Consider the following 19,665-nt stretch of genomic DNA (forward strand, 5'->3'; position numbering starts at 1 on the left):
AGAGATGAAAGAATTCACAAATGATGACACATAGGTCATTTTAAGTCACCCCATATTTGAGGGTTGTAAAATAAAATAGTTTTCCCCGTTTTTTTATTTAAAAAAAAATTATCGACTGGCGAGTGATTTACGACTTTTAGTCGCCTCAAGAAATTTTAAATCGACTGTGGCGACCGGTCGTGTAAAGTCTCAAATGCTGTATGTGTGTACGTGTGCATGTGTATGGATAACATTAGGTGTACTCCTTCTTCGGAATATGATATGAAAAAAATTAATTCATATATATGTATATATATATATATATATGCGTATGTATGTGTGTGTTGGGGTATGAAAGACTATATATATATATATATATATATATATATATATATATATATATATATTAAATATACAACTTTACAAGAAATAAACACTTATATTGTGCTCATTATCAAAATGTCAGACTTCAATTGGTAGTAAGTTGCGCACAGGTCTCTCGCCTCAAGGTTAGGATAAAGTATACAATATTTCATTAATTAAAATTTTGCAAACTGTTGAATCTTATCAAAAAACAATTTTTCAAAGAGTTCACATTCTATGAACAGAATTCTCTTATTAACATGGCGGTATTCACTTTATATAAGTTTAGTATTGTCCTATCGAGCTATCTAAATATAGACTTTGCCTTATTTATTTATATATGTAACTACTAACTGCTATATATATAATAATAATCAGTCGGACAGAAACTGGGTCATTTCAGTGGCTATTTGAATGTCTGATTGATCCAAATATTCTAGGTAGTACTAGAAGGTCCACTCTTTTTCTCCCGGCTTTCGAGTGGACCAAGTTTATCGCTTGTTGTTTGAGGCGTCTTTATAAGAGAATGTCAAGGGGCTACTCACTTATTTTTGCAGGGCCGGAATTCTACTTCCGTAAGGGCACTGGCTCATTTTCTCACCTTCCGATCTTATATCGCATATCCTCGTGGTAGAACAGAGGTAAATGTCGCGTGTGTATGTGTTTGTGTCAGTGGGCGTATATTTTCAGCTACTCTTTAAGAATGCTGATAGCAATGTATGGCACAAGATGATGAAATGATGTGACGTATGAACAAATAAAGTGTAGATCGATAAAATTGTCGGCCAAGAAAAGACGACATGATTCTTTTTTTTTACACAGTGATCACCACTTATCAAGGCCCGGAAGCCACTCAGGGATAAGGGTTATTTCAAGTACATTACGTTAGTGTGGAGATTTGATGAAGTGTTTAATGAAGGGGGCGGTTCATTAGGAATTTTTTGACATTGGACTTGAAGACATCCAAGTTGTAGTCCGGTGGGAAGCAGGCAGACGGAACAGAGTTCCATAGGCGTGTAGGTCTAAGAAAGAAGCTTTGTTCATGGAATCCGCGTTTTGATTTAGGCACAGGTATAGAGTGGGGAAAATTTTTCACAGTGGATTCAGCTAGACGGGTGTTTTTCGTGAAAGATTGGCGAGGGGGGACCAGAGATTGGAGCTCAGACGAGCACCTGCCATGGAAATAACGATAAAACAAGGATAGGCTCGCAACGTCTCTTCTGTGGGAGAGAGGTTGCAGGGTAGAGAATAGGGCATCCCCCACTAAGCCACGAAGTCTATTTTGTACTCTGTCAAGGCAGGATAGGCTGTGTTTAGCAGCTCCTGCCCAGATATGGCAACAGTATTCCATCCTTGGACGTACTTGGCTTCCGCCAGTGGAAAAGAGATGCTTCCTGTTCTGGACCCGTATCGATGCAATGATTGAGGCTGATAGCGTCTCCATTGAATATGTCAGCTGTACTACATAATCAAGTTACGTGAATTGTTTATTTTTTTCCAATAAGCATATTTAAATAAAGCTGTAGTGTTGTTCTCTTTATGGCGACGAATTAATCGTGCCACCCTGTACAGAAACTGAAAGCGGCAGTTAAAATTATGAATCTGCAATATCTATTTGTTTTTCAAATACCATTTCACATATAATTCAGTAGATATGGAATGTCTGTTCTCTTTTTAAAACAAAAAAACTCAAACTAAAATTCTGCTGTAAAAAACAGAATAACCAATACAAATCCGTGTGTGTGACAGCTATCCTAAATTCGTACTCGTTGTTTACGAATTACCTTTGATTTGTTTACGTTTGAAAAGAAGTGTCCACTTTCAAAATCATCAAACGTATTTTATCATCTCTGCTACATTTAATATTAATTCTATATTTACTAATTTATATATGAACGATTTTTGGAGAAATAAATAGATATAATAAAAATGCTGTTTTCAGTTGTGTGATTTTGTTCATACGTCACAACACTTCAACATTCTGATATATCATTAACCTTTAAGACTCATTGTTTACAAGTAATGGCTGAACACATTACCATTATACATATACATATATATTAAATATACGAATTTACAAGGAATAAAGACTCATATTGTACTCATTATCAAAATGTCAGACTTCTATTGGTAGTAAGTTGCGCACAGCTCTTTCACCCCAAGGGTAGGATAAAAGTATACAATAGTTCATTAATTATAATTTTGCAAACTGTTCAATCTTATCAAAAAACAATTTTTCAGTGAGCACATTCTATGAACAGAACTCTTTTATGAACATGGCGGTATTCACTGTTATATAAGTTTAGTATTGTCCTATCGAGCTATCTAAATATAGATATAGCCCGGCGTTGCCCGTGTGTTTGGAGGTGCATGTTGAGCAAAAAAAAGGAGAAAAAGAACGGAAAAAACTAACTGTTTGCTGTTACGACCACCGCCAAACAGGAAGTGACTTAGGTTTAAATTAAGGCTAGACAATTGAAAGGAGAGGATGACTTTCAAAAATATCGGCGGAAAAAGCGCCCCCCCCCCGTAGAAAAGTGCCCATTTGAAGGTGAAGATATTAATGTTTTTAGCCTATTTTTCGATATTTGTCGTCTAAAAGGTCGAAGTCCAAAACTATACTGATCTTGTAAAAATCCGTCGCCTCTGTCGAAAGTTTTAGGCAGACATGCAAACATGCATATACACATACATTTACATATTGGTAACTAAAAAATTTCGACCCAAACCGATTAAAATCTTGCCCTATCTCTGAATAACCTTTATGTAAAATTTCAAATGTTTAGACCAGAAATTGTCTGAATAATTTAGTAGACACCGCAGAGGTCATTTTTTTTATTATTTTGACCCCTATTATGACCTCTTAACATTTATTGTTTTGGGCTCAAATAAAGTTATTAAGTTAGATCCATGCCCAAGTAATCTCTATCTAAAATTTCAAGTGTTTATACCCAAAATTTATGGAGGAATTTGGTAGCGTTCTCAAAAGTGAAATCGTTGAACTTTGACCCCTTAACAACCAAATGTCTGGCCGAAAATGGATTACAATGATATTTCCAAATCTCAGTACCCTGTATATAAAATTTTGAGTCTGTAGACTTAAAATTGACATAGTTATTGCGTAGGGAAATGTACACAGCAGACACACAGACACACAGACACACACACAGACATGTTCACTTTTATAGATATACTAGCATTTCACCCCGGCGTTGTCCGGGTGTTTGGAGGTATATGTTGAGCAAAAAAAAAAAAAGCGGTCTATTTTTTTCACATTTTACCCCTATTATAACTCCTTAACATTTATTACTTAAAATCAATGTTTAAAGGAATATGCAAATTAGCTCGATCTTTTGCAGATGAATGCAATTCCATGACCTATATATAACAAAGTTATATTTTTATTTTAAATAAATAGGAAAAAAAGGTTTTCAATATGAATATCAATACACAAAAAATTATACGAGTATATATATATATATATGTGTATATATTTTACAAGGGGATCATAACTTATCAAGGTCCGAAGGCCACTCAAGGATAAGGGTTAATGAATGTAAGATGATAGTTTAGTAATATTTAGTAGTTAAGGTAGAGAAAAGCGTATCACTTACTAGATTCCGAAGTCGGTTTTAAACTCTATCAAGGCAGACTAGGGCGCACCGAGCAGCTCCTGCACTGATGTAGCAACAGTATTCCATTTTAGGGCGTACTAGGCTCTTATACAGATAGAGAATTGCATCGGCAGTGAGATACCTAGTGAAGCGATAGAATGATCCAACCATTTTTCCAGCGATATTGACAACAGATTTGATGTATGTGTTCCATTTCATAGCAGGAGTAAGGTTATTCATAGGGGCTTTTCAATACATGGTGCTTCCTCAAGAGGGGAGCCATTCATTTTAATTGGAGCCAGATGAATATCAGACCGTTGATGATCGAGAGAAGCTTGGTTTTCGATGCATTAACATTAACCAGCCACCTATTTCCCCTTTGCTCTACATGCTCAAGATCAAAATAGAGAGAATCAGAAGGTCTTGATTATTGTCAGCCTTTGCCATCGATGATCAAGAAGAGAGTTGGGCCCATGATGGAACCCTGAGGGATGCCAACGTGAGTACTGTGAGCTTCTAATTTTTCCCCATTAACGACTACTCTCATAAGCCTATTCGAGAGAAAGAATTTTATATTTGAGAGGACATTTCCAGCTACTCCAAAGCTGGAAATCTTGAGAGGGAGAGAAGAAAGACACTAGAGAAAAACATATAGATGTTACTCCTGAAAGAATGAGAAGAATAGGAAGCAGTATACAGTTACAGACAGGAGCGATAAAATGTTCTTCACGATTAGTATTTTGTCGATCTTTTCGTGACAGTCTGTGGAATTCTTAATCTCACTCTGAATAATCAGTATTCTAATTTCGGCACATTATATTTAACTGGTATGGAAGAAGAAAAAAATAAACGCATCGATTTCCAACTCGGTTGGTTGGGTGCCGGGTAGAATCAGATCGTATCGACGCTTTCTATTTGTGAAAATTTCTAAAAATACACTTTTTTGTATGTCTGTAAGAATTTAAATAATAAAAAAGAAAAATCTTCAACAACAATCTTTTTACACCACAGACCAGTTTCGTGTAACACATTTTCTTTTCCACGGATTCCGATTCGCAAAATCACGTAAATATAACTGCCAAATATAGTGACGTAAAGAAAGCAACTGTTCTTGGGAAAAGTAATTTCTCACGATGAGAAAAGCTAAATAAATGTTATTCAATGTAATGTAGTTTTATTTACAGAAGCAAATAAATATTTGAAGAAAGTGAATATTGATTAAAGATTTAGTGATTTCATTCTATCTAGATATGCAATGTTTAGTTACAAAAACCAAACGAACTCTCTGGGCACAGGAGGTGCATAAAGTGCATAACCTGATTCACTTGCACACGTCGGGAAAAAGACGATAACCAATGCTCGTTGACATTTTTTAAGGAATTGGTTTGCCCGCTTGTCATCGATATTCTGAATGTGCTTAGCAAGATCCAAAAACTATTGATTTTATCACCACTATGCATAGTAGAATATGACTTTTAAGTAAAAGAGTAAGTAAGCTTGGTACGTTATTGTTATTATCATTATTGGCTCACAAGGAGCTTTCACACAGGTCATAAAGGATTTCTCCTTGAGAAAACCTGTGGTGTTCCCTGGAAACTCAGTGACAACAAGTCTGTCTATTTTTTCAGTGTTCTCCGCCTCTTTCAATAACATTTTCAAATGAATTTGCATTATCGCAATAGCCGCTTACCATTGATTTTTCACTAGCAGCGGTCATTGGTCTCCACTGCCTCCCAAAGGTACAACTTCTCTTGGCATGTGCCCAGCGAAAATCTGGTCAGCACTCTCTCCTCGGTCTTTCCATTCTCCTTGTGCCTTCTCGACTATTTGGCATCATTCTTTGGGGGCGGACATTGGGTAATAGGAATGAGGGTGGAGAACTTATAGATATACAGCTTTAATGTTCTTATCCATTTCGTATTTTGTCTCTGCAGCAGCCTGTTTGGCCCACACATGTGGCTCATGTCTTCGCATTCCAAGTTTTCCTTAATATGTCAGCTGTTTTCATAATTTTTATTCATTGTATCTTTCCAGCAATTCCTCTGATTCAAATTTATCCCATTCTCTTCTCAAAGTTTTCGCAATTGTTTCTAGTGCTCCTACTATTATAGGTACAATCGATTTTTTTCATGATTCATATCCCTTTCAGCTCTCTGGCTAGCTCTGTGTATTTGCTCCGTTTCTCCTTTTCTTTGATATTAATCATGTGGTCAGCTGGGACAGCAAAATCTACGATTTGAAAGAACTTTTCTTTCTTTTAATTATTACGAACTCGGGTCTTCTTGCTCGGATGGGTTTATCAGTTTGCATGTCCATGTCCTATAGGATTTCGTGATTCTCGTTTTCAGTTGTGTACTGTCCTTTCCACTGGGTCGTGTCTGTTTTTGTATTCATTTTGGGCTAGTTGGTTACGTTCACTTACTACATGGTTTACCGTTTCGTCTCTTTGTCCACAGAGTCTGTATTTACTGTTTTCTTATGTTTTGTCGATCTTTGCGTTGATGTGGTTGGGTCTTATCGAGTTATCTTGTACTGCAGTTATTAGGGATTCATTTTCTAGGTTTACATTTCCTTTTCGCATTCATGTCCAAGTGTTTTCGTTAATCTCATATTTTGTCATTCTTATTAATCTTCTGTGTAGTCGTTTCTCTTTCCATTTTCTTCTCTTGTTTTATCACTTGTCTCTCTTTTTTCTGTTTTATTGATATTTTTCAGTGACTCTCGCTGCCATGATTAGTCTTTCAGTGTTTTGCATTATTTATTTTTCTACTTCTTTCTTGGTGTCATTCACACAGTCTTCTATATAGATCAGTCCTCTACCGCCGTCTTTTCTTTTCACAGTCAACATCGTCTTTCGGGTCTAGTGCGCTGAGCATTATCATGAATTTCCTGGTCTTCTGATCGAGCTAAATTCTTTCTCCTACTTTTTTCCTCCTTCAGGGTCTTTTGATGTATATTCAGCAGATCATGTGTTCCGCTTTTTCCTTTCTGTTCCTCGGAGAGGAGTCCACGATTATTCAGGGAGTGGTAGATTTGTTCCCTCTGTTAGTATTTTATATTATTATTATTATTATTATTATTATTATTATTATTATTATTGTTGTTGTTGTTGTTCTTCTTCTTCTTTTGTTGTTGCTCACTAGCCATCATCAAATATTTCTCTTAAAGAACAACTTGTGGCGTTATTTAGAGTCTCAGTGACAACAAGTCTACTCAGATTTTCATACTCTCCACCACTTTCGATAACCTTTGCAAATGAATTGCTTAATCACAATAGACTGTTAACATTGATTTATCGTTGGCAGTGACCGTTGGGCTATACTGGAATTTGAGTGGCAATAAGCCTACTCAAAGTGCCAGTCCTCATGTTCCCTCATCCAACGGAGTTCGAGCTAGTATTTTCTTTTCTCGGTCTTTCAATCCTCTCCCTTCTTCTCCTCCTCCACCTCTTCCTTCTTCTTCTTCTTCTTCTTCTTCTTCTTCTTCTTATTATTATTATTATTATTATTATTATTATTATTATTATTATTATTATTAAGTAAGCTTTATCATTGAAAGTAGACTAACTAAAATAGTATCATAAAATAAGTGCATTAAAATTGAAAAATAATGCTATATCTAACTGCTTGTGTCTGTCCTGGAAGTGATATTATACTAATATATATATATATATATATATATATATATATATATATATATATATATATATATATATCCTCCTTAGAGATGTCGGTAAGAAAAGAGTCGAATTCCATTGTGTCATTGAACATCTCTTTTGTGATAATTTGCAATCGACATCATTAGAAAATGCAGAAACACGTTCTTAATTAGTAAGAATCAAGCTGGACCTTTTGATGTTCCGGGCTCTCTGGATTCTGTAGAAATTACAAACTTGGACTAAAAATCCTATATAACCTTCCTAATAATATTGAAGTTGACAAGATCGGCCTATATGAAGATGATAGCCTTTTTTGTAGAAAATGCCCATGGCCCTTAATATGATAGGATACAAAAAAATTATCAGGAGAATTCACCTTAAATATGAAATTACCACGAACATTAAAATAGTCCACTTCCTAGATGTTACAGTTAACCGAACAAAGGAACTTATGAACCCATAAGAAAGAGAATAGTAACCCTTTTATATGTCTATCCCCTTTGTAATCATCCTAAAGCTATCAGTAAACATATCCACGAATCTAATAGTAAAAGAATTAGTTTAAATCCTCACCCAAAGAAATTTTCGATAAACAAAGATTTTTACAACAAAGCCCTAGAAAACAGGGGATATAAGAAACCAAGTTAGAATATATAGAACCCTCAAGTAAAACACCCACATCTAGCAAAACCCGTAAAAGAAAAATAATTTACCCCCCCCCCTTTTAATCAAATGGTCAAAACCAATTAGCCTCATTAAGCTACATTTCCCACAAACAACATCCTCCACAAAATATTTAACAAAAACACAGTTAAGCTACAATTGCAGCAATAACTTAGAAAACTTAATAAAAAAAAACATAATAACAAAATTTTAAGCAATTACACGGAATATAATCTGGAGAATAATAAAAACATGCACTTGTATTGATAAATCTAAATGAACCTTTTAAAAAATTGCTTTACGATCTCTGTTATCTACCAAGCTAATATTAGAGCCAAGGAGGGCCCCACCACTTTCAAATTCTATATCGGCTAAACCAGCAATATTTTAAACAGAGATATACAGGTCACAAAGGCTCCTACCTAAACCTTAATTTTTAAGATAAAACATCATTAGCTGCATATTACAATTATCTAACAAGTAAACACTGAACACTAATTGTTAACTGGCAAATCTTAAAAAAAAACACTTGCCAGTCACTGAATTCATCTTGCTTTCTTTGTTTAAATAAAAAGCTCTTCATCACAAAATTTAATCATAGGATAAACTATTAAATAAAAAAAACAGGAAACCTCAATAAATTCTAGGCATTACAAATCGTACTTACTTTACGTATTGTTAAATACTCCCTCATAACCCCAATTAAATTCTAGTCCAACACTACCAACATGTAATATGCGACAGATAAACACTTTCCCATCTAAATCTCCTCGTGTTCAACATTCACTAAATCCAAAACCACACCTTTCCTGGAAAAAAACACGCACGTGAAAAATTCCATTTTACCCCACCCAGCACTTATAAACAATTTGTCTACATACTTTAAATATTCAATATTCCCGTCAATCCATCCACTATAGAATTAATATTTAGCATATACACGTATGTCACGCCCCTGAAACCTTTCCCCCAAACTTCGTTAATAGTATTCATCCGTAACATAAATATCGAACTAAAATTCAGCTTAGATGTGTACGAGCTGCTCGCGGCCTACTCGGTAAATCTGATACTACTAAAATAGGATTACATCTAGTACAACCTTAACTAAAAAAAATGGAAAAATATAAGTATCTAGTAACCGAAAACATACACTACAAATATTAACTCTTTGTTCTCCCTGAAACCAATGGTTATATTTTCACTATAGTTAAACGCTCTAACAAAACAATGTAATCGTTTACCTTAATGTTAATGCATCTTTTATATACCACAATCACTAAGTACGGCCTCAATCTAAATGGTAAATGATGCACGACGCTATATGAAATAGACGTTAAAAATCACTCCAAATTGTGCGCATCTATTCCAGGGAGTTATGTAACATATCAATATATGGATACGTATGTATATATACTCTCTTATGTGTACAAGATCCGTGAGTATTACTATTTACAAATAATTAATATAACCTTCAGTAAAGTAATATCATTGCTAGTTATTAGCAGAAAATCTAAAGTATTCCCAGCCAACTATAGTTTTTAAATAATTATTATCTTTGTCATAACAAATGCGTGCATTTTATCACCATAAGTGTAGTAATGATATACATTCTGTTTGCAATTACTATTATCATAACACGTTTTAAGCCTATAGATAAAAATATTATAAATACACTAATAAATAAACAAACATAAACCTAACAAATAGAATAGTAATAAATATTAGGGGCCGACAGGGGGGTTTTATTATGAGAAAAAATACAAATTATCCCGATTAAACAAATTATGTGTCTCCTCCCTCCCTCTTTTCTCTTTCTTTTATTTTCCCCCTTCTTCCTCTTTTTACTTCTATGGCCCTCTCCTTTCACTTCTCCCAACGTCTTTTGTCCTTTTCCCTTTCTTTCTTACGTTTCCTACTCCCCATCCCCTTCCCTTAACCGATCCCTAGGAGTCCAAGACATTGTCGATAGATCCGGGTAAAACTTAACCTTTTCGCAGAAAGAAATAAGAATACTGAGGGACAAAAATAATAATAAAAAAAACATTAAAATACACTCATATAGGTTTTAGACTGGTAGTGAGCAGCAGACAGACGAAGCAAACACTTGATCCCAAAACTTAACTTCTCAACCCCCAACACTACCTAATCCATTCCTTAACCCCAACATTAAATAAATAAATAAATAAATAAGTAGTTAAATAAATCGACACCCAGCCAATCTTGTTCTCCTCACAGTTGAACTTAACCCCCTGACCCTTTTTTTACTAAAAACCTTCTTTTGCTGAAAGTTGATTTTCTATTTTCATTAAGAATCCCGCTTTTGAATATAAGCGTTGTTACCTGAAGAGGCTTCTAGTTACTAAATTTTAAAAGGCCGAAACAAGCTCATGACTATGTAGCAATAAATTACTGCTTATGTAAAGACAAACTGAAACTGTAACTTGATCTACTTCCGTATTGAGCACTCTTGTATTAACCTTATATTTACTGGTTAGCTTACCATTGGAAAATAGCAACCTCAAATTATATATATATATATATATATATATATATATATATATATATATATATAATTTAAGGTTATTATTTTTCCCAATTTAAAAAATTGGAAAAGATTAGGCTCCCATAAAACATACAAACTTGGTGATAAATTCTGCGTCGTTTGTAGATTTGAAGCCATAGCTATATTAAAATTCAATAGCAATATGTCCACACTTTTAAACCGAAAGGGCGAGCTTTTTCAGGTTGTATTCATAAGCGTTATTTTAAATTTGACAAACTTAAACAACCATAGAATAATAAAATCGTATTTAAACCCTTTTATAATAAATGATTTAATAATTAATATTATTATTTTACACATTTTATTATAATTATAATTCTTATTCTTATTATTAACTCTTATTATTATTTATTTATTATCATTATTATAACTATCATTCGCTAATTATTATAGTATCACTAATATTTCATCATTAATATTATTGAGGTTATTTATTTTTAATATATTAAGCGTTATGATAAATAAATAGTTAATCCCTTAATTAATTAGAAGTTATCTCCCTTTGAACAACAAAAGTTTTTCTTTTATTTCTATTTAAATTTTCAAATTTTGTAGTTATCTCCCTTGTTAATTCAATAAATTTTAAATCTTAAATTTTGGCGTCCCAATGATAAAAACTTATCAACCGTACATTAGAACATCGTTTTAAAGTAATATAAACGATAAGTATTCTAATTAGAAGACAAAATATAGCAGTATTTTTGATTTGTTTGGAATTGTTTTGGAGATGTGTAAATGGTATAATTTTTTTATTTAATTATTTGGAGTATTATCCTCATTTTCTAGTTGTTGTTTTCACGACGTTTCGGCCAATTATTCCTCTGGCCTTCGTCAGGTTAACCGCGACGGGATAGGAATGTCGAATATGCCAACTATATCCACAGAAAAAAAAATTATACAATTTACTCATCTCCAAAATAATTCCAAACTAATTCAATAATATAACAATCGATATGTACCCGACAATTGGAAGAACAATTAGATTTATAAGACCAAAAAATCCAACCTTGATTGGTCTTTGGGGCCCGAGGCAGGGGCAGTGGATAGAGATGCGGAATATCTACGATATTAGGTGAGCGTTGAGCTAGAGGTAGCGGTTTCAATCCCACCCAAAACCGGTCAGAGGATTAGTTGACCAAATCGTGGTGAGATGACAACAGCTATTGAAGGCAGCAATTGCTGTGGATGTAGTTCGAGGATTCGACATTCCTATCCCATCACGGTTAACCTAACATAGGTCAGAGGAATAAATAAATAAATAATATATATATATATATATATATAATTATTTGTACTCAGTATCCGTTTTTCACAAAGGTCGTCATCAAAGATTTCTCTCTGCCAACCAGCTGTGGTTTTCTTTGGAGTCTAGCTGATAACAAGTCTCCCCATATTTTCAGTACTCTCTACTTCTTTTGAAAAACTTTGTAAAGAAATTTGCGTTATCGCAACGGCTGATTACCTTTGATTTTTCACTGTCAACGATCGTTGCCCTTCAAAAGCTCTTTCATGCATAGCAACAGACACAGGTCTCATTTATCGGGGCAATTGGATCATTATTCTGTTCCACGGTCGAAGTCGCGTTTTTGTTTCTCTGTTTATCCCTAGAAGGAGGGTGGGAGTTTTGCCATTTTTCATCCATCCTTCTCTTTCATCACACCAACGAGAAGTCTTTCTTTCATCTTCTTGAAAGTTAGTGTTCCGACTGACTGACTGACTGACTGACTGGCTGCTATTCGACTTCCTGCAGACTCTAGACTGTAGACTGACTAGCAAACGCATGTGTGTCACCATTTATTTTTAGGCGTATGTTTGGGGTAATTTCACCCTGTTAACCGGTTTGCACTCAAAATACACTGGCCAGCCTCGTAATCCCTTCTCGCATGCAGGTGCACGCGTTGTCAATGGAAGTCGATGAGTGTGAAACCTGTCTGTCTCAAGCTTTCGACCTCTTTGCATTTAGAATACAAACCATTATTGACACACAACGGCCCTTTTCCTTGTTTTTATCAAAACTTTTCTGTTGCTACTTATTTGATGACATTAATGGGGAAGCACCAAGGTTTTCACACACCACCAAGCAACGAAAATATCAGACAATTACACATATTATATACAGTGCCACGCAAAAGTATTGGATACAGTACGTTTGTCTTTATAATCCCATAGTGTTAAAGATTTTTACCTAAAATTTGGTCAGTATATTCCTATTACTATACTATATTTGAGCTAGTAATTACAAAATCAATATTAAGAAAGTTTATATTTAAGGAAAAATATAAATTAATAAACGCAAAAGTATTCGATACACTTGAAAAATCCCTTTTCTAAAATAATTTTAGATGACTTTTGCTTTACGTGTTGCAATAATGCAAGCGAGTTTTCACTGACCAAGCTTTATATTTAAATAACTTTTATAAAATCCTTCCGGTTTGTATTAACTTGCTTCAAAGTCAACGAGTTCATTCATAAAAATGCCTAAAATTAAAGAGTTGTCAATAGATATTCGTCAAAATATTATCGATAAGCACAAAAAAGAAAGGAGTATCGAATTTATATCAAGGAAACTTAATCTACCACTAAGTACAGTTGGAAACGTTATTAGAAAGTTTAAAAACCTTAGTGAAACTGTTGCAAACTTTCCAAGATGTGGTCGACCAAAGAAATTAAACGATAAAGCAGAAATGTACAAAGAAACATTTCCTTAATCATGATTAAATTCAAACCTACCTCAGGGAACCTGGGATTGATGTGAGCAAGGATATAATTTGTAGAGCTATAAATCGTACAGATTTTGTTTCAAGATCTCCGAGAACAGTTCCATTATTGAAGCTCACGTTTGAAGTATGTTAAAAAATATGGGATGAAACCACAAGAATTTTAAAAAAGTTAATTTTGTCAGACGAAATGAAAATCGAAATCTTTGGAAGAAACACAGCAACACAGGTATGGCGCAAAAATGGCACCGCCTACAACACAAAGAATACCATTCCTACAGTGAAGTTTGACAGCGATTCGATTATCGTATGGGGTGTTTTTTATCTAACGGTACTGGTAAATTAGAAATCATCAATGCTAGACTGAATGGGTGTATGTACAGGGATAGTCTGGTGAAAAACCTCCGGAAATCTGCTGATTTGTTGGGACTAATAGAAATTTAGTGCTTCAGGACGACAGTGATCTCAAATAAGCTCCCCATGTGGAACCAAAATTAAACTCAATAAATGCAAACATCATTGACCCTTACGTGCTGCGCTCCCCATTTTCCTCAACTTCCCAGCGCTAGCAGTCAATAAACTGCCGCGCGCGCAAAATCGATCACACCAACTGTTATAACTTAATTTTCTTACTGGCTGACTTTTGTCACATGTTTGCATTTTTCCTTAATTTCTTAGATAAAAAAAAGCCGTGGTTTTTCATAAATTTTCCTCTTCTAAAACAAAATTTATGACGCTTGTTCGACCTTGAAAACAATAATGTACTTCGTATCGCTTGCACCGGCTTATTGAACTTCCAATCTACAGAATAACTAGTGACGTAACGGATAAAGCACTGTGTTACATTCAGTTGTAAGTGATATTATTCTGAACATAATTACTTGTTTAACAACAGAAAACTGATGATTTTTTATATGGGATTACAAATGATTCCACGGCTTATACTACGTTAATCATGCTTTATAACCACTTGCACTGTGACAATGTAATGTAGTACTAGGCATCCGTTCAATTGTGAGAGGCAATGCATGCAATCTGTAATTGTGCTTACGCGGATAGAATATTGTGGAGTAAGTGTTAAGCAATCACAAACCTCACCTCTCTTGAACCAATATTACTTTAGTTCAGTGGCAAGATATCCAGAAATGCTGAAAACAAGGTCAGAATAAGCAGAAAGCCATGCGACATGGGGTACTTTGTATTTCTAAATGATCAGCATTTTAGTATTGAGTAGGCTCAACGTCGCTTATCTTTGAGAATCTAAGCGGACATATTTGTACGGTATATCAGATGTGTACTCAATATCAAAGCATGTTACTTTCTAGTATAATTTAAGAGACAAGCACATGTCTTCGCTATGAATTAGACGATGATTTGTGTTGACATGCAAAACTTACATAAAAATGGAGGATTACGACGTTTGAGAATAAAAAATTTGTGAAAACTAAAATCAACACAAACAATTGCAGAGCAATCAATTATCATCGAAAATACAGATTTAGTCGAGACACAATTTCTCCGAATCTGAGTTTCTTACTTTTATTTGTTTATTTTTTATCTTCTTGTCTGTTCGTTTAGTAAAGGCAACGCTCAGACAATATCAGTAAAACAATCCAATTATTTTTTACAACGATAAAAATAAATTAGCAGTAATGAAGTCGTTATAAAAGATGTTGGCATGACATCTCACACGTTTGGATGTTCTGTGCGTCCGTAACGAAGCAAACGCACTAATCAGAAAAAAAAAGATTTATTTCATGAATGACATAAATTGCAGTAAGAATAGCTATCAGTCAAAAACGTAGAGAATATAAGAAAAAGAAAATTACTTAAAAAAACTAATGAAAAAAGCCGAAAAATACAACAAAAATACCAATACTTAATAGTATTATTAGTAGTAGTATTAAAAGTGAACTTATTGCTTCTATCATAAAAAAGAGTTACATCATAGGTATCGATGATTCAAACACGAAACAAATAGAAACATTAATATACATTTTATATTGAACATACAATGCCCTTGCCTAACACACACACATATATAGACATTAGAGGTCAAATCACTCTTGTCTGATAAACTCGTGCCTATTGTCTACAATAAATGAGTGTGTGAACACCAAAGAATCTGATTGGTTGACTAGCAAACTCAGTACGAGTTAAACACATAATAACACGTAGCCACATTGACTCCACGCAGTAGCTTAACGAATCCTCACGAGGATGAAACGTTGACAATTCTGTGTAGCTTAATTGCTATATATATTTTCGAAACTTACAACATAGCACTACTTATGCATCGAGCAAGTCGGAGTAAATACTGTAAATAAATGCATAAAATTTTATATCGATACATAAAATAATATGAACACACACGGATATATATATATATACATATACATATATATATATATGTGTATATATATATATATGTATATATAAGTGGACGTGTCTGTGTGTGTATGTGTACATTTCCCTACGCAATAACTCCGTCAATTTTCAGTCTACAGGCTCGAAATTTGATATACAGGATACTGAGATTTGGGAAAATCGATATGATTGGTTTTCAGCCAGAAATTTCGCTGTTAAGCGGTCAAAGTTCAATGATTTGACCTTTGAGAATTCTATCAAAGTCCTCCGTCAAATTTGGGTCTAAACACTTGAAATTTTAGATATAGGTTCCTTGGAAATGGATCTAACTCAATAACATGATTGGCGCCCAAAACAATAAATGTTAAGGAGTCATAATAGGGGGTGAAAGTTCAAAACATTGACCTTTTTTTTTCTCAACATACACCTCCAAACACTCGGGCAACGCCGGCCACTCATGCTAGTATATATATAAACTGTCAATCGCTTTATTGTAGATTAGTAAAATATCAATATTTCACAAATATATGTCACAAAAAAATTAAAATTGTATCATCAAAGGACTGCTTTAAGGTTAGTTATTTCCAAAAATTTGATTCAAATTCATGCGATATTCACAAAGTTATGACATATCATTCTTTATCACGAAATTCCCACTGTCTATCGCTTTATTGCACGTTTTTTTAAATGTTGTTTTAGAGCAAAAATACAATGTTTAATCGGTGTCTGGAGTGCTTTTAGTGATTCTCGGTTCGTTCCAAAAGTAAAGTATCATATTTTTTAACCAACAAAGTTGAAATGCTACGAGGACAGGAGTGGTACCATGAAAACGAACGACCTTTCCGCTCCAGAATTTATTTTTCTACATAATCAGAATCATTTTAAATGCAGTTTTGCCAGTAATTTAATAACGCATCTCTGCTTCTGACGAGCGCCTAGGACAGGAGCTGCATTCTCAGTGCCTCACATCGTCAATATCTTCAACAGAGATGTAATTTTCATACCAATGCAAATCGCAACCTCTTCTGATCTATCTCAGCCAAGTAAGAAAAATAGAAAGTATTACTTTTGGAACGCCCCTCCTATAATATAGAGGCAGGAATTCCCTTCTACATTTGTCTAATAGCTTTAATAACAAATATAAGAAAGTTCGGTTGCATTAGTATTGAATATCATTTATTGGCACATGTTTGAACAAGAACTATTTTAATTCCTAAAATTTTATATGTAATTTGATCAACTGTTGTTTTTTATTACAATTATAATAGTTAAAGTAAGGTGATGTAACTCCTACAGAATACGAACTCGTTCTTAAACCAATTATACGATAAAGAAATGAATAAGAATTATTTGGATTACAATATGAATTGTATTATTGAATATGAATTATAATAAGTTTGCAAATGTAAAAAACATCATAACGATCACATTTTCCAAACATAAATTAGAGAAACATTTTTTCTGATATAGAAACTTCCTTAAAAGGATCACTGCTCTCTCGCACATTTTCCTGCACGATTGTAATATGTCACTTTTTTTCTGTTGTGTATTTAATTTGATATCACATTCGGTTCCGAATTCATGCAACAGATAATGACATTTTTATGTCTGCATTTTGATATGAATCAACAGGCTGAATTGCGAACAAATGTCCAATACAAAACACGATAATGCCACAAATGCGTTTTTACTGAATCTAAATAATAATAAAAAGTATTTTCGAAACAAAAGCATCCTCCAAATGATTAACTATTCTATGTAATTTTTTTGTTATGTGTTTGCTTTTTGAAATTACGTAGTGCTACGGTTCTGTGCTCAAGCAGCAGCTGGTTGCTTTTTTTCTGTTCACATTGCTTAAAGGAATTCCGTTGATAATCTTATTAAATGTTGGATTTCGTTTCTTTTATAGATTCAATAAAAATGTGTTTTTATTTTTATCTAAAGATTTGAAAATTGACGTTATCTCAAAATATTACAAATATTCACATCTTTACACGTGCGGTGTATTGTGTTTCAGCTTAAACATTTTCAGCGTTCTTTTCAAAATTTTGCATTTTACTTGGGCGTAATCATCTACTTTTAATTTTATTTCATAGTTAATAGCGAAGGATCAAAGTGCAATATTTAATTGCATTTTTATTATTATTTAAACTCTCCTCAAACAATGCTTCAGAGTTTTTGAGATAAGGAATGACAATTAAGATTATATTGTTCAATTTACTATTCTTATCCTGATGTTATTTCACGAATTTATTTTTGTAAATGTAATCTGCGACCGTCTTCATTTGCATATTTTTCTTCTTGTAAATATTTGTTAAATCTGAGAGAGAAACTGTACTGAAATATCTAATTGATCCAACAGTTCGACACAAAAATCTCCAAATCACCTTCTTTAAGGCTGCCTTCCTGCTCAGAAACACACTTGCCCTAGTAGAAAACACTCAATTGTCTAAGAACAGGAATGAGGAGCTCAAAAGTTGCTATGACTACCAAACTGGCCCAACCATCTGAGAATGTAGAGAGATGGGACATGAGATGCTACACAGCCTTATCTAACGTCTATTATCCAAAAGGTGCATCTTGAAAAGATTGTGCAGAATACATCAATAATGATGAAATTAAAGTGGGAAGTCGTTGTATAACCACATGCTTAAAACCTACAATAAGAACTAAAAAAAAAGAATTACAGACTTCGAAAAAGAGGCACCTGAAGAACGCTAGATTTACTAAAAGATGTGAAAACATCGAAAATGTAAGTAATATTCCGAAGAATACAAATAATGCAAATTCCGCTATCTAATATTTACAGTATACCCACGTAGATTAAATAATGTATTCAAGTAGAAATTCCGTACTTTATAACGTCAGAGATTACATTGTGACAATAATATACAGGATGATAACAGTAAACCGAATCATCCAAATAATATATCATCGTTTATTTTTTACTACTTACTGCAATAAGTTATTGGATATATTTTTAAATACACTACAATCATAACTTACTACTTACATCAAAACATATGTTTTTCGACATTTTTATTATTTACAATTTTTAAAAATGAATAATTATACTCACTAATAATTAACTTAATAATGTTAGGATTAAGATAAATACGAGACTTTAGCTTTTTAGATAATTTTGAGAAAAAAAGTAAGTTGTACCCAAAGTAAGAAGTCCACCAGTAAACAAAAGTGACAAGTAATTTTTATTGAAAATGCAAATCAAGTTACAGTCAGCATATAATGAAACTAAACATCATAGGTTATTATTATAAGTTATTATTCAATTTTTTATTGAAATTCATTTCATTATATTAATTTCATCAAATTGCTATAACTTATAGCTTAATCTTTATTGGTCTTAGTGAGAAAGTGAAAGTCAGGTTAAATAGGTGTCTACTTAACACCAACCAAATTTAATACACTTTTTTGTTTTTAATGCCTCTGAAATCCTTTAAATGACGCTTAAAAGTAAACTGAATTTCGGAAATATATTTATTAATTAGTGACTAATTGGATATACAAATATAATGTAAATTTGATTTTTTTTTACTTTTGAAAAACATTTTTATAAAAATTCAAATTTGGAGAATCTCTATCTCTATTATTATATAAAAGACACCCTATGTGTGAGAGAGTTCTTTCCTTATAGGTTCCGAAAAGACTGATCTATTTTATGCAAATTTCACACAAAGGTCTGTCAGTGTTCTTAGATATTTTCTGTACAGAAATCCGTCC

The sequence above is a fragment of the Euprymna scolopes genome, chromosome 3, assembly GCF_053919585.1.
Source record: "Euprymna scolopes isolate OS-2025 chromosome 3, ASM5391958v1, whole genome shotgun sequence".
Lineage (NCBI taxonomy): Eukaryota > Metazoa > Mollusca > Cephalopoda > Sepiida > Sepiolidae > Euprymna > Euprymna scolopes.